The 16,148-nt window shown below is 41.9% G+C and overlaps 1 protein-coding gene across 5 annotated transcripts in view; it reads right to left on the bottom strand.

Annotated features, from left to right (window-relative positions):
* The window catches only part of pcbp3 (poly(rC) binding protein 3), a 74,628-nt gene extending 58,480 nt beyond the window's left edge, over positions 1-16,148 (bottom strand). For 2 of the 5 annotated variants that reach the window (XR_008828993.1, XM_056388826.1), the window contains exon 1: positions 15,837-16,145. The gene's annotated coding sequence lies outside the window, so the exon portion shown is untranslated. Of the gene's footprint in view, positions 1-15,836 lie in introns of all 5 variants that reach the window. The other 3 variants (XM_056388830.1, XM_056388827.1, XM_056388828.1) reach the window with 3 other exon arrangements.

Genomic DNA, 16,148 nt, shown 5'->3' with positions numbered 1-16,148 from the left:
GTGCCGTCAGGGCAAGACAGAGCTGGACCAGTTAAAGCTACAAATAGAAATCGATCAGAACAAATACCCAAGTGGAAGCGATATCTCTCCTTACATCTCAGAACAGCTTTCTGTCCCATAAACGATCTGATGCCTGTGTGAGTTCATCTTGCAATTTACTGCCCACTTGTGGCAGCTGTGAAAGCTGGCTGTACTACCACCCAACTACCAGTTGTATCTGTTATATTTATTTATATACTGTTATATTTGTCGGCGTGACTGTGTCTTGTTGACAACATCCTGTTGGTTTAACAATCAGAGAGGGGAGCAGCTTTTTTGGGGGACATTTTTGTGCATTGAGGATAATCCTGGGCTCTTTGACGGGTGATTAGCTGTAGCTAGCTATAGACAAGTGGACTCGTCAAGCTGTCCTTGACCCAGCGCCCACCGTTCTGAGATCAGTTATGATATTATATACACATGCAGATGTGTGTGGAAACTAAACTTCAGCAGCCTTTTCTTCCTAAGCGTTAATAGGCAGCAGTAGCAAGTAATCGGGCAAATGACACTGATTTATTATCTGGTATCATTATAAGTTGTCTTACTGATCAGCTCGGTCAACATGTGTGATGATGAGGAGTTAGGGTGCATTGTGGAGCAGCTTTCAAAAAGTCCTTTAGCAAAGAAAGCTTTCACAGACATATCCGATTTACATACTTACAATTAACCATGTAATATCATAGCCAAGCCTTTTCTACTTTTTAGTTATCATATTAACATCTTTTCCTTCCTGTTAATCAGGGTGCAGGGTTTTCTGTGCAAGATCTGATAAGTTGGAGACAGCATATTGAGACAGGAAAATACAGGATTCTGCTTCGTCACTGGTGTGCCGTTGTCAGTTAATGGTAAATATTGTGAAGATTGCCATAGAAGAGATATTATAGATATGGTTCCTCTGTACTGCACATTTAATTTGTTTACTGTCAGTTCAAAGGAATAATCCTAATACTTCTTCAGCCAAGAATGGAAAGCAAGACGGAGAAGAGAGAGTTTCAGCACAGGAAAGACAGGCAGCTCAAAACCATGAGACAGGACCGGTCAATTTAGAACAATTTAAGAGAGGTAGTAGCCTCTCTTAAATTGTCCTAAAATGAACTACTGTTGTGAAAAGGTATGTTATAGTCTGGTCCATTTTTCTCCTCAGTGCAGTAAAGAGCTGAATTGCACATTGAGGTAGTGGGGGTGGGGGGGGGTCTGTGCTACAGCTCTGCTTGTCTATCTGTAAAAGTATATATGATGTAAGGAGTTTTTCTTGTCTTCAGTGAACACAAAGGTTGAAACTAATGCCAATTTTATTTTATCAGTGTTTTTTCCACATCATCACTCTAATTATAGTTTAGCTTATTCCTGTGTGCTGTATGAGTAAAATGAATATAATTCCTGCGGTAGTCCTGCACACATCTGTAGAGGGGAAGAAGCAAACATCCTTATTTCTCTAATGATGTTCTTATCTCAGTTATATTTCTGATTAAATGGAAGTGGATTTCTATAATGTGCCTTATTAAGCTGTTCAATGTGCCCCTATTCTCTATAAATACACAGTCAGCCAAAATATCTTTCATGCATCGTGAGACATGGGCCCTCATGTGCATGGAAATTGCACAGCTGTGTTTCCCCTTACTGCTACAATTTTTCTGCAGATGAAAAGTGCCAGCTTTAATAAATCTGATAAATTACCAGTTGCAAACTGTTGACCAGTCAATTTTTCTGACAGGGTGCATTACCTGACTTTCTCCTCTATAAAGATGTACTGCAAATGGATCCTGATTGCTCCCCAAGGTGGTGAGTTACAGATTTAATGATGTTTAACTAACTCAGCTTTCTTCTTTTTCTCAGTTGTTCACTTCAGTTTCTCACTCGCTCTCTCTCTCACTCTATCGCACACAACAGATGCACACAAAGGAGCTGTTATTTTAGCACAGTTACATTAATAGCTATGATTCCAGGTTCATATACTCACTTCACTGACAATTACAGCATGGCTAACATGTTATTATACTAGATACATTATGCTGGTCACGTCTTGGGATCCCACAAAACAAATGCTTTATTGTAATCCCTCATCATAATATGTATACAATATCATCACGTCCAGTAAAAACCTTTTATCTCCAAACTGTAATTTTTTAAGAAACTACAAAAGCAGCCATCCGTCAAAATGCATGTATTAGCCCAGATCCCAAGCAGCAGGGGCCTCCTCGGTATAGTGGATTTCAAAAATGTGACAATATCAGCCTAATTTTTACAGAAGCCCTAACAAAATGTTTTTGTGTGCATGTATCGTGTATATTGAGCAGTGCGTGTTAGTGCTCTCTGGTGGACAAACTATGTGATAGGGAAAATTTGTCAACACTTTTTCTTAATTACTACAAATATATTTGGCACATACTGTATGTGCTGCACTTCCTTAAAGTACCAAGTAATTGTGATGTAAGCAAACAGTGTTTTTCACCAAAACACATTGTGAGTATCCTTGAATGTGATGAATGCATTTTCTCCTTACAAATTTGCAAAGACAATTTAAAAAAAAATGTATTATATCCTGCAATCTTTATACCTGTATTTGCTGGCTTGCAGTCTTTATTCTTTAGTGCCTTTGTTGGTGTACTGCTAGCTTTCATGACGTGTTACTGGTATCTGACAGCAGAATAGTGAAACCACTGACATGAATGGAATATCAGTGCATTATATATATATATATATATATATATATATATATATATATATAATACTCTTATAGTTGTTATATATTTATCCGGATAATTTAGTGGTAGTGTAAACTGGAAGCAGATATTCTACTCTGCAGGTGGGTAGTTGCAGGAAATGCTGCAAATGAAGAAAAACAAAGACAGCTGTAGCATCAAAATGCAGAATTTAACAGCACAACAAAGACAGCTGCTACCAAAGACAACAGTCAGTAAAGCTTGTAAGTCATTATCGATGTTGCTTTCAGGGAGCGAGTTGGGTGTTTACGTCATTGTTTCCAAAGGTCTCCATATTTTCCCTTCCCAACTAAAACTCAACCCCAGAGTTTTCAAACTAAAACAGGGTCAACGGTGTTTCCAAAACTCATTATAGGGTCTTGAAAAGTAGTGTGGATGCCAGGCGTTAACATAGCAGAAGACTACAAATCTAAAATGTAGTTGACGTAGCTTATCGCTGGGAACACACTGCCTGCATTGCGTGAGTGGGGCGGCTGCGGAGAAACACGCTCTCTTCATTATTAATTAATTTCTGATGAATTTTAGACAGAAAACATCTCTGAAATATCACTGTCTCCATATGCAGCTGCTACAATGGTTAAAAAATATATTTAAATTTTTTCATGTCTGTGGCACATTCAGATTCAGCCTAGACATAGGTAACTATAGTAGAATGTGTCAACTTTATCTAATATCGCTGCTATGATGTCAATATGACTATCAACAGGTCTTTTCTCTGAGTATTTTTGCTGCGAGATGTGCACATCACCTGTGAAAAATAGGCAAGACGCCGAATCTCTAGATCACGCGACGCAGCCACATGAGACGCACGTGTCACGCAGGCAGCGTGTCCACTCTAATATATTAACATGTGCAGAAATGAAAACGAAGACATGCCACAGAGTGTCCCTGGCCGAAGAGTAGTCAAAAAAAAAATAAAAAAATGTAACTGAAGGTTTTTTTATTCCCCCAAAAAATGCTTAGCAAACAAAATGATCCATCAACCCCCTGTGGTGTTGTGACCCTGCAGCTGAGAACGCCGTTGCTAAATGTTAGATAGAATCTGATAAAGAGACTGTTTGATCTACCCACAGTAATGAGGTCAGTGGCTGAGAGGACCTTTTGACAGCAGTGGCACTGTGATGCACATGCAGATGAATGGAGCAACACATCAAAGGTAAAATTGTCTAAAATCCCTAAAACCTTCAAGCTGCATTTTGCACCGATGAGCAGATATTAGAAGGATTAACGTGAAGATACAAATGCTGTCGTCACCCTGTTTATGGAGACCTCAGTGTGTGATTGTCCAGATGCTAACATGCATGTGAATGTCTTCAGACCAATTCGGCTGAAATAGAGCCGGATGGTGTGTGATATGTGGGTTTAATGCGTGTGCTCAAAATGGTTGTGTCTGTATCTTATACATATCTGTCAAGGGAAGCCTAATATCCTGTGTCGTTAAGCAGCATTTGACATCTTCACACCTTCAGCACGGAGCCTTTCCTCGGCGTGGAGACAACACCAGAACTCTTTGATGTTCCAGTCTTTAACCACTTAATCCCAAAGAGGAGGGGAAAATTAAGACCCTCCTACATCTGAATGTAGGAAATTTTCCACATTGTGCACACAAACACACAACGCGCGCACACACACACACACACACACACACACACACACACACACACACACACACACACTGTATATTCTTGACATGTATAGAGACATGTATAGCACTTTGCTAGCTTGACATCCATGCATATTTACCCCATAATTCAAAGGGTTTCCCTAAGAGATCATCTTAACCCTTAAAAGTAATCACACTGAAATTCCCACAACAACTGAAGTACACAAGGTTTGCATGTGACGAGAGGGAATATGATCGTGTGTGGTGAGATGATTGCGGGGCGGGGGGTAATCATGATGTCATACGGCTCCCTCTTGCAGAAATGAGGAAAGCGAATTAGCCAGTGGATCAAGTTCCATCAAATCTGGGTGTGCGTGGAGATCACACCATGCTGGTTAAATAATCTGCCTCCACTTCTGATTCGCCTGCAGGGAAACAGATTGTGGCTCAGCTCACAAAGAGCAGCGCAAAATGGCAAAAAAAAAAAAAAAAAGGAGATAAAAAAGAGGATGTTCTCACAGTTATTGTGCTCCACTTGGTGTCACAGTGTCATTGAAGATGATGCAGAAGAGTTGTGTTTCTACTAATTAGAAGTGAATCTTTTTACGCCTGAGTCACGCTCTTAAGAAGACAACACTTGGTTTTAGCTGTTATTTCCATCATTGTTTAGCACTGATCTGAAACAGATAATGTGTGTCTCAAAATGTCGTGGCTCCCCTGTCATCAGGTGACAACGTATTACGAGAGGAGATAAGGGGACAAGGTCATGTTGTGCAAACAAGAAAGCAAAAAAAAGGTACAGGGCAAAAAATGAGAGGGGAAAGCCACTGTTGCACTCCAGGTCTGCTACATTATCGGAGTAGTTGCACTGACACAGTTTCAGTATTCCATTAAATGAATAATGGAGGAAGAAGGGATGGTTTAAGAGCATTTCCTCTTTCCTAATGTGGAAAGAAACAGGAAGACAGGGAGAAAGGAGGGCACAACAAGGCGTGTTTGTGAGGTGACATTGTTTTTGGCAGTTAGTTTTACAGGAGTCCTTGTACACTTTGGATGCACCAAAATAATACTCATCATCCAAATGTTACTCCTAATAGCACATGATGGAAGTCTCTGAAATTGTTAGTGATTAATAAATTAGGTTCTCCATATGGGGAGGTGGAAATCACAGCCTGAGCTAATGGGATTGTAAGCTCCCCATTTTTTTTTTTTTTTTTTTCTCAGACCTGCCCCATTTCATCACGACTGCCCTCCCCATCAAACCCACTACCTAAGACGCTGAGTACACGCCAGCAGCAGCAGCAGCAGCAGCAGCAGCAACCCAGGGAAGTGTTTTCTCAAGCTCCTGAAGCGCTCACCTCATTTTCTACATCTGCTTAAGCTCACTCGGCGGCGTTCTCGCTGACTTAGCAGCCTCTTCTGCGGATGCTTCAGGAGCAGCACAATATATATATATATATATATATATGTGTATATATATATATATATATATATATATATAAAATAAAAATAATTTGAAAAAAAACTAAAGCCAGTGTTGAGGAAAAGTGTGTCAGGGAAACAGAAAGCACTGCTATACCTTTCTTCCTAACCTAAAAGAGAGGGATAATACAAAGGGGAAGGACTGAGCACGGAGAAATATGAAACCACATGCTTAGAAATTCACAGGTTTAATAGACGCTAGCCATGTAGGAAAGTCCAAGTCTGATAACAACAGGAAATAAAAAAAAAAATCTATATCTTAATTCAGTAATGTGCTGAGTTCCTGCCATAGATGTCCCGTCCTGCTGCAGTTGGCTCAGTACGTTTTCTGCTAAGTTTAGCTTTTGTCTGATCGCCCATAATGAGATTTGCTGAGATGTTGAGATTTTTCATGTCTTATCTTATTGACTGTTGAATATTTTATTGCCTGTAAAACTATGCAAATATAATTTCACAGATTGTATCTTCTTTGTGAGAGTAATAGAGTGTTTGCAGGCCATACACACACTTCCAGGGGTAGAGAGTCCAAACTGTAACTAAAAACAAACAATGAAGAACAGGACAAACAAAGCCCTTTTTAATTATATTTGCTCAATATCGAGTTAAAGCAACAATTAATCGATCAATAGGTTTTGCATGTGTAGCTAAAGTGTGATATTTCTTTCTCCTCTGTGCCACAGAGCTCTGCTGTTGTCCAAACACATCGCTGCAGTGAGTGACATGCTCCTTTATGGCGATTAAACACCATACAGGATTATTTTGAGACAGTCCCACGTTCACTCTCCTGGGGACCTAAGTGCTCATTAGCACACAAAGTCTGTGACTGAATATAGTTCCCCACAAACACCGTGTTCTTACTCCAGAGACCGCAGTGCCCAGTTGTTATCAGCATTTTTTTTTTTTTTTTTAACTGAACCATATATTGATGACCTGCACTCTTCCACCGCACACGTCCACACTATCAGCTGAATCACTATAAGCGTCCGCTGTGTCTGTGTTCCTCCCTCAGCCTCCAGCTGGGGCCAATCTGTTGGTCAGGTGCAGCTCGGCGGTAGCATCCGAGGCCTGGCCGGCAAGCTGGGAGGACTTCCACACACAGCCCAGATACAAAGAGGGACGGCCTTCACTGCGGCGCAACTCACGATAAACAACAGATACTAAATATTCCCCGTGTTCGTTGTTACCAAAGCGAAAATGTCCGGAAACACAAACTTCTGAATAAACAGTCAGAATGAGATTTCAGAGACAGTGATGTGGACGCCGTAATGCCGCCACAGTGAATAGGGTGGTTGTATGTGTAGAAGTATACTGAGCGGTCACTAGCCATGTCAAGAAATGTGGTATAATTTTGCTGTGATGGAGAAATAGTAGTGTTTAGAGATGTGTTGACTCCGCTGGGACGACACAAATGTAAACACTAATGCCTTAAACCTCAGCGGAGGGACTTTCCCCGTGGACCACAGTGAAGGACAATACCCCGGCTACAGCTACCCAGCTCCATGATAAAAGTTGCAAGCGAGGACCCTATGCTGGGTGGATTATGTCTAAATAAAGCCTCGGCAGTGTATGAATCACTGTGTCACTGATCCCCTCTGCTTCCCAGACAACAGGTTTGCCTTCTGCAAGCTGTCACTGGCTTTCCACTCTTTCAAACCAAGAATAAAAGAGTGGGAGAAATCGAGACTGTGTGAGGGAGAGAGGGGAGTTGACGTTCATCATTCGAGTGCCGTGGCTTAGCCTAAGAGGCTTGAATAATCAGTATGTTAAGCTGTCGGGGTGTGCGCTCGCACCTACCACGCGCTTACAAACTCCTGGGTGCTTTTTAATCAAGCAAAACCGCTGAGAGGCAGTGGTGAGTGCCAAGAGCCCAGGCTAAGAGATGAGCTTTAGAATATCTGTTACACTTTCTCCTGACATCACCTGACGTGCATTTTCACTGTAAGCTGCAGACACGTCTGTTTTTTTTTTTTCTTTAAAGGGGACACAATGAATTTTCCTCACGTCTTTATTTCATGTGAATCATCATGTTCAGTGGAACTACGTCAAAGTACAACAATTCTCTGCACATTCTACAAATACTTTCCGCATCGCGGTGAACGAATGTGTAATCTACATTGTTTTATGAAAAACGCAGCCAAGTGTTCTCAGTCATGACCCAGTGCACAATATGAGACCCTGCTGTCTGCAGCCGGTCCAGCACTGCTGAACTGTCAGCCTGATTTAGATTATCAACGTGTCACGATCCGTCTCTGGGCTCTCTGGTGCCCTCATCCGGATCTGTCACCCCCTCCTGCCTGGTCCCCCCACCCACCCAGTACAGTCTCCTTTCATACTCCAGCCGCCCACCAGTCTTCCTGTCTCCATATCCACTGGTTCACCTGTTTTCCATTTTCCAGTCATTGGCCTCTTTTCCACAGTCAGTGTCCACATTGTTTCCCGTTGCGTTGCTACCTATATGTAAGTCGGTACTTGCCTACATGCCTGCCCCTCCGTCTGTCTGTCTGTTAGCCTGATCCTCTCCTGTTTATCTATTTAAGGTCCTTCACTGCAGCAGTCTGCCTGTGTGTCTGTCGGCCTGTGCTCCGACCACACGGTAATTACTAAAATCAGAGACGTCAGACGCTAACTGGAACCTCTTTGTTTACTCAGGGTCAGAATACTCCCATTCATCGTTCAGTTCAGGCTATAAAGACAATCTCAGAAGAACAACGGCGGTTTATGGAGAAGTGATAAGAGCTGGAATTACATGTATACATAATGACATGGATGCTATAGAGCAGCAGGACGGATTTGTAGGTCAAACTATCACAGATGAAATATTTTTGCCTGCGGGGTGGTGCAGGCAAAACTTTCCAGACAGGACTGAAGCTCTGCAGGGATCGGCGGGAGGGGTTGGAAAATCTGAGTCAGTGGGTGGGTGCAGGATTAAAAAAAAAAAAAAAAACAGTTCCACGCAGCCCTCTAAATAATTAATTTAATTACACAGACAAGGTATGCATTATGCTTCTCTATCTTACTCCGGGTTTCAGTATGTGACTGCATCTAAAGTCTAAACTTACACCTGTTTATTGCATTAAAAGATTTAAAGTTAAAGATCTTCAGGTAGTTGAAATGAAAAAAAAACAAAAAAAAAACATTAAAAACAAAGAGAGACAGATAAAACCAGTGACAGAATCGTTCATGACATGGGTTAAAAACTGAACCCATTCTGTCAGAGGTCAAGGCTGATGGCCGGTATCTGCTCGAGCACCTTTCTATCCGCTGTGCTTATCAAATGTCAAACTGCTGCCTTCGGTCTGGTGACGCATCTCAATCTTCTCTTTAATTTCAGTCTGTTTCCATGAGCACAAGGATTTTCAAGCATCGTGCTACTTTCAGCAAATTACTTGGGGAAACTGTCACAGCTTTGCTTTTAATTTCACCAAGAAAAGAAGAACTCTGCACAAAGTGGCCCGACCTCTCAAGTATGGAAACAGACGTACAGTGCTGTAAATGAAACATGTCGCTGAACACTGTCTTTAAAACCTAAAAATCAGCCGTAGAACAACATGGAAGTAGAGCTCATCATTCTGCAGACCTGTAGCTGAACCTTTCACCTCTGATTCAGCTTTATTGTATCTTAAACCAAAACACAGTCACAATCAGAAAACCGACCTAATATAGAAATGCTTGTCAGAGCCGAGCCAGAGTCATAAATGAGCGCATTCGAGCTCTAATCTAATAAAAAAAATAACAACATGAGGCTAATTCTGCCACAGCACTCCTCCATGGGTATGTGCACAGTCCTTTAATCACCACAGCTCTCTTAACTCGAAGCCAACAATAATATTTCCTTGTCACTTCACCTCTTGAGCTGGTTCCCCAAACCCCCATGTATTAGCGAGTATAAAAATAGCACCAGCACAGGGGGCAGGGAGGCTGCGTATTTATGACCATACTTGACCACCCGGGGTGATGTTAGGAAAGCAGCATGGAAGGCTAAAGCTCCGCTCCTGCTCCACCTTTCCCTTCTTAACGCTCAGCCTCTTCCATTTTCCCCTCCTCCCAAGTCTTCATCCTCCCTGATTGATCTTGCAACCCTTCACTAGCTTAAATTACATCAGCCAGTGGCTTTGCGCAACGACAAAAAGGCCCTCAGTTTTCACAGATCATAATTCTCCCCAAGAGCTTCAAGTTTTAAAAGGTGCCATGTTCAATTTCAGCCTCTGGCAATGCGTCACACCCCCAACCCTCGCATTCTGATATGAATTATGTCGCTGCATGGATTGTGTTTTACGTTTACAGCCCTGCTCAGTGACAGAAAGCTGCTTACCAATCAAGTGAGTATGAAACAGGGAGCAAGAGGTAGGAAACAGACAGTGGCTGCGGGAATACCCAATGGATTGTTTGCACAGTTTGCTGTCAGTGCCTGATCAACTACCGCGAGTCTGATTCCCCGGATCTAACCGTACATGCTCATACTGGCTGCTAAAACAAACTGAGCGCCGGCAGTCGTTGACAGGAACTAGAATATTTGAAATAGGTTTATGTGGCTGTGGGTGTGGTGGTTTACATTGTGTAAACACGGAACTGTGTTCTTGGACACGCTCGGTGACGTCTGCCCAGCGTGGAGCCGCTACTGTCCAGAAGTCAAAAACACAGTTCAGAATGAACTCCACTTGATCATTACAATAAAGGAATATAGTACGTCACCTGATACAATCATTTTCATTGTGTTCGGACACTGATGGATTTCATTAAACTGCTGTATCAGGCTGTCGCTACACAGACAATACTTACAGGATGAATTAATTGTTGGTTTCATTGTTGGTTTGGCTTCATCTATATCATGACCCAGCTATTTGCCTGTTTTTAAACCTAACTTAATGAAAAAGTGACAGCCCTACTAGAAGGTAACATAAATGAAAAAGAAAAAAGAAACATTTACATATAGGTCATTGCAACATTGTGTCATGCCTAGGAATGGCAGAAAAATGTGTGGTTTTGGTACGCCTTCACAGTTGTCTGCCTCCTCCACTCAGATTAGTTTCAGGTTACATCCCTGTTTATCCACAGTCATATAAAATATTAACCATTTGTGTGAAATTTTGTCAGAATTGCTGTTAAGTCTCGAGTTATGGCTAACGTGTGTTTTGTGCGGTCACACTGACCGTGACCTTTGACTACTAAAGCTTAATCTGTTCCTTCCTTGAGTCCAAGTGAACGTTTATGCCAAATCTGAAGGGATTCCCTTGAGGAGTTCTCGAGATATTGCGTTTCACGAGGCCAAAACCATGTTTTGTTTGTTCACCATGACCTCAACCTTTGACCTTTGACCACCAAAATCTAATCAGTTCATCCTTGACTCCTTGTGAATGTTTTTTTTTTAAGAAATTCCCTCAAGACATTACTGAGATATCGCGTTCACAAGAATGGGACGGATGTACGGACGCACAGCCTGAAAACATAACGCCCCCAGCCCTGGCCCCTGACCTCGGATCAGAACTCCACCAAAGGGGATAAGATAACACTGATTATGTTGAGAGAGAGGGGAGAGTTTTATGGCAGTGTTCATGTCAGGCTCATCTGTACTAACATGCAGGCCCTGTAGAGGCTCGTCCATAGGTCTGCATGTTCGCCCCCCTCATGTCCGGCTTGCCTAGAGTCATGCCAGCATGTGCTCATGCACAGAAAAGGTAGGAATGAATAGGGAAAGTCCAGTAGTTAGAGCAGTGTGTAGGCTACCAACAACAGGTGCACAGCTGGCTCCCTGTGATTCAGACAGACCCAGCTGTGTGAAGTACGCTGCTGTTCAGTTAGGCAAAGAGAAACACCGGGGTGAAGCAACAAATGCAAATTAGTGTAGATATCACTGCAACAATCACCAGCTATTGTAATGAGACAAACAGAGTGGAGTAGGGCTGTACCTGCAGTTTCATCATGGTCAAGCAGGGGGTCGGCTCTTTGACCTTAAAAACCCAGGGATCCATGGGGTCATCCAGCCATGAGCCCAGATGATGAACCCCTTTCACTAAACGGTCCGTATATGCTGTGTCTTCATTTCAGGTGGTTCATATAATTAATCAGGACAACCTTAATTAATTAATCACATTTCACACCCGAAAAAAACATCATGCCATGTCTACATCATTCTGAACTATGATGGAGGCAACGTTTCTAAAACGCTAAGAAAGTGGAGAAAAACGAAGTTTCCATTTACAAGCCGAGAGCAAACTGTGTGAATTTATGAGAGAAGTGAGGAGGAGTAAAAGTGCATGTAGAGACAAGGGGCGGCCCTCTACAGGACATAGTGTTATTTGTTTAAAAGTCTAACAACGTAAATTAAAAACAAACTATGATTAAATGAAAGAAAAATTAAAAAAAAATATTAATATCCCAAAAAGTCCAGCACCCAAGAGCAAATAATAATCAATACATTTGAATAAAAGATCCTAATAAGATATTTTAATAATTCAGTCTCAATTCTAAAAGGGAAAATTGATCAGTAAATTCCCTTAAAGTCATTAAAAACACGATAGTTGAAATAGGTTTTTGTTTTGACTCTAATTTCCAAAAGTTTTTGAAAATATAGTTTCAATAGTAAAAAAACTGATATATTCACAGATTTTTAAAATCAGAAATAACCAAAATATATAACTTGCTATTACTGATGCTCCTTGTTTACCAAAATACAGTGTTTTTAAAGGTTATTTTTGACCACGTAGGCCATGTTCAATATTTCATTACTACTCATTTTGCAGTATCTGGATAAAAACCTGTAATATGTTCAAATTTAGATTGAAAGCATGTGACAAAGATGTACTCTAAAAGTACTACAAATTACAATTACAAATAAAATACCAAATAGTGATTCACAGACAGCATGAAAGTTTAATCATTTACTCATAATTATGAAGTTATTGGATGTAATTCCTCTTTAGTCTCCAGTGTACAGTTAGTTTGCATCATGTTAAGTCTACAGTCAGCACCACACAGACCAAACACAGTCATTCCTCTACAGCCCTTTTGTCTGCGTCCATTTGCCCTCGGTCTCTGTGTGACCGCTACCAAGACGGCAGCCATGTGTCAGTGGCCTTTTTCACACTGAGCCAGTCCCTACCCAGGACTGAGCCAGGCCAGCAGGAGATCCGGAACGGCTCGATTGAGCCAAGGCACAAAGGGCCAGCTGCTTGCGGAGCACTGGCTTTACATAGAAGGAAGTGGGGCTTACTGAATATACTGAATACATGCGACCCCTCTTTTTATAGTGCACTTCTTCCAAATGAAAGATTAGTGGTGGAAACAGGCACGCACTGAGAACGATTTTGAGGAATATGTTTGTAAGGAATATATTTATTTATATATATAATTGCTCAGGATATACTGGAATAATTATGAGCAAGTATCCCATGATCAACCAGTGAGTGGTACGCTATCGTCCTCAGCTTTAATCCGTCTTCTCTCAGTGACAGTATAAAAAAAAAAAACAAAAGCCCGTCTACTCACGTTTCACTCGCTGCCACTTCAACTCTTCATTTGTGTGTTTTGCTCTAATCAATTGCCATACTTTCACAACACCTAGTGTCCTGAACTGACGTCTGTGGCATTATGTGACGTGAAGGTGTAAAAATGGGTCTGACGTGGCGAGCCACACTCATTGTCTGCATTAACTGTGCGCCGCTCAACTTAAGCTTGAAGCAGTGGCTTTTGAAGGCATGCAAGTGCACAAACACATCGGCGAGGCTCATAAATATCTCATTCTACAAGGGATTTCACGTATGCATTCTTATGAGAGCTTACGCTGAAAAAGTTGACGTGCAGTAAGTGCATTAAATATAGCTGCATAAGAGCTGCTGGGCTGAAGTGGCGAGGAAAAAAAGACTTATGTGGAGGAAAGCAAGGCCATTTTATTTTCCTTCTCGGCTCTACAGTGAATTTTCTACATTATTAATCCTCAAATTAACCTGGTTTGTGTTACTTGTGGCAATTTAAAGAAAGTAGTCAGTTTCAGAAGATGGAAAGGTTTCTGACCTGACGCAGTGGAGATCCCATGAATTAATTTTTAAGTGTTAGTGTGAAAGAGCCGCTCTCAGACTAAGAAATAATTTATCTTTGATACTGTAGCCTACGCCATCCATTCATTCATGAAAACGCAACATAATTCACAATATGCAACTGAATATTTTCATGTATTTTCCGAATGAGCAAGTATCATTTCATTCATTCTGGTCTCTTCTATAGTTTAAAGGCCTTGGATCAACCCGTTTCTGTGTTAAAACTAATACAAACTAGAGCAGTTGTGACTTTGCTTCAGCATTTGGCCCAAAACCAGATGACAATCTGAGGGATAGCACAGACAAACAGCTCCCTGTTTCATCAAGGAGTAAAAGACACCCAATTTACACTTCCTAATAAACTAACAGCCCAACAGCTGATTGAGTGAATCTGTGAAGCCAGTCAACAACATCATAAATATCCTCTTCATGGACATATTTATGGTCAAAAACATCATAAATATGCAAAAATGCTCACAGTCAGATTTTCAGAGTCAGGGAGTGCAGATCACACACAACCTATCACAATAAAAGCCTTTCAGTGAAAGCTGCTCTCCCCTGAGGCGCCCCTGTTGGGAAGACCCCTATTTCCCAAAAGGCTTTGTCACAGATGCTCCTTTTGTCTAAATTAGAAAATGATTATCACAGACAGAAAGGTCAAACTGTCTGCTGGAGAAAGAAGTTGAAAGTCACATAAATATAGCAGCTAATATTTCGACAGAATATAAACTTGTAAATGAAGGAGATCTGACCTGTGACGTGGTGCTTTCACATCTGATGATCAAACTACAGTAAGAGTCACACTCACAGCTTTCCAGGTAATCTGACAGACTTTACGATTAGAAATAGAATGATCAAATAATAATCTGTGGTAAAGGACTCAGACTTTGATTTATCTTTGCTCTTCAGTTATATTTAAACACCCACCTCTTCAGAAAACCCCTCCAAAGAAACAAAGCACCGCATCAGGTGAAGCATTTCCTCAGCTGTTGACATTGTTGTAAGATCCAATCTTCAAGATATGAAGGAGTGGCTTAAAAAAAACCCAGAGCTGGAAGTATTGATGTCTAAAGCACTTTAGCAGTATCTCTGTCTCCCTCCCGCGCACGCGCACACACACACACACACACACACACACACACACACATACACACACACACAAAATCCACTTCCCCTTCCTGGTAAAGTACAGGATGTGCGGATGGAGAACTAAGCAGTTTTTTTCTCCACTACTGTTGCCAGGAATGCTTTATGGGCCATGTTAATATTGGAGTTCGCCTGCTGGAAAGATTGCTCGATTCAATCAAGCAAGTCACTGCCTTGTAAAGTCATTACACTTTGTGCAATGTCATGCGTTCTGGAGCCAGTGGACAGTGCTGCGTTCTGTCCCGGCATTAGGGAAGTGGCCTAGCGGAAGCACGTGTGCCGGGCACGTCAGCATCTATAAATAGCCATCACCTAACTAACATAAACACTTTTCAAAAATCAATTAGAGATGCTTTTTTCCAGAACCAAAACACAGCATGTTGTCCTTGTCAACTTGTGCTCGCGGCAGACTTAAAAATAAAAGACTTGATTTACTTTCCGGCTGAATTTGCACGCGCTGGAAGCTGGAGGGTATGAGATTGCAAAAGACACGAGGAGAGAAGATGGGGAGATTACACGGTAGGCAGGGAGGAGGAAGTTGATATCAGGGTAGAATATCAGGAGGAGGAAGAAAAATACCTCACCTGACCTCACTGATATCATCTCCTGCAACTGTGTCACTTTTCAGACAGGGGCAGAAGTGCTGCAGGGAAAAACTTGAAATATGCATACAGGAAGAGCGGAGAGGCCAAGTGAGAGGAAAGAAAACACAAACAGGAGCAGCAGTTTGAAGTGAGTGGAGAAGGAGGAGAGGAGAGGAGAGGGCAGCAACTACTTTTAAAGCATGTGCTGAAATAAGCAGAGTCTTACCTGCTCAGAGGTTGTGGTCGGTGGGATGGAGAAGTGAGGAGAGTCAAAGGGTCCCGGGGTGGTCTGGGTGGTAGGGGGGTCTCGGTCCGGCTCGAAGCAGGGCTGGAGGGTGGTCCAGGAGAGGGGAGGAAGGATGGAGTGACAGGGAGCAGGGAGACGGGGAGGCTAAAGGGGGGAGAAGAAACGCTGCTTGCCTCTCCCTCCCTTTCTCTCTCTCCCTTTATCTCTTTTCTCCCTCCAACATACACACACTCTGACACACGCGCTCGGAGGCAGACACCAAAACCCAGAGTCACTCAGATAATAGGCAGA

The sequence above is a fragment of the Seriola aureovittata genome, chromosome 11, assembly GCF_021018895.1.
Source record: "Seriola aureovittata isolate HTS-2021-v1 ecotype China chromosome 11, ASM2101889v1, whole genome shotgun sequence".
Lineage (NCBI taxonomy): Eukaryota > Metazoa > Chordata > Actinopteri > Carangiformes > Carangidae > Seriola > Seriola aureovittata.
Note: the sequence above shows the minus strand (reverse complement) of the source record. Positions and strands in the feature narration are given on the sequence as shown.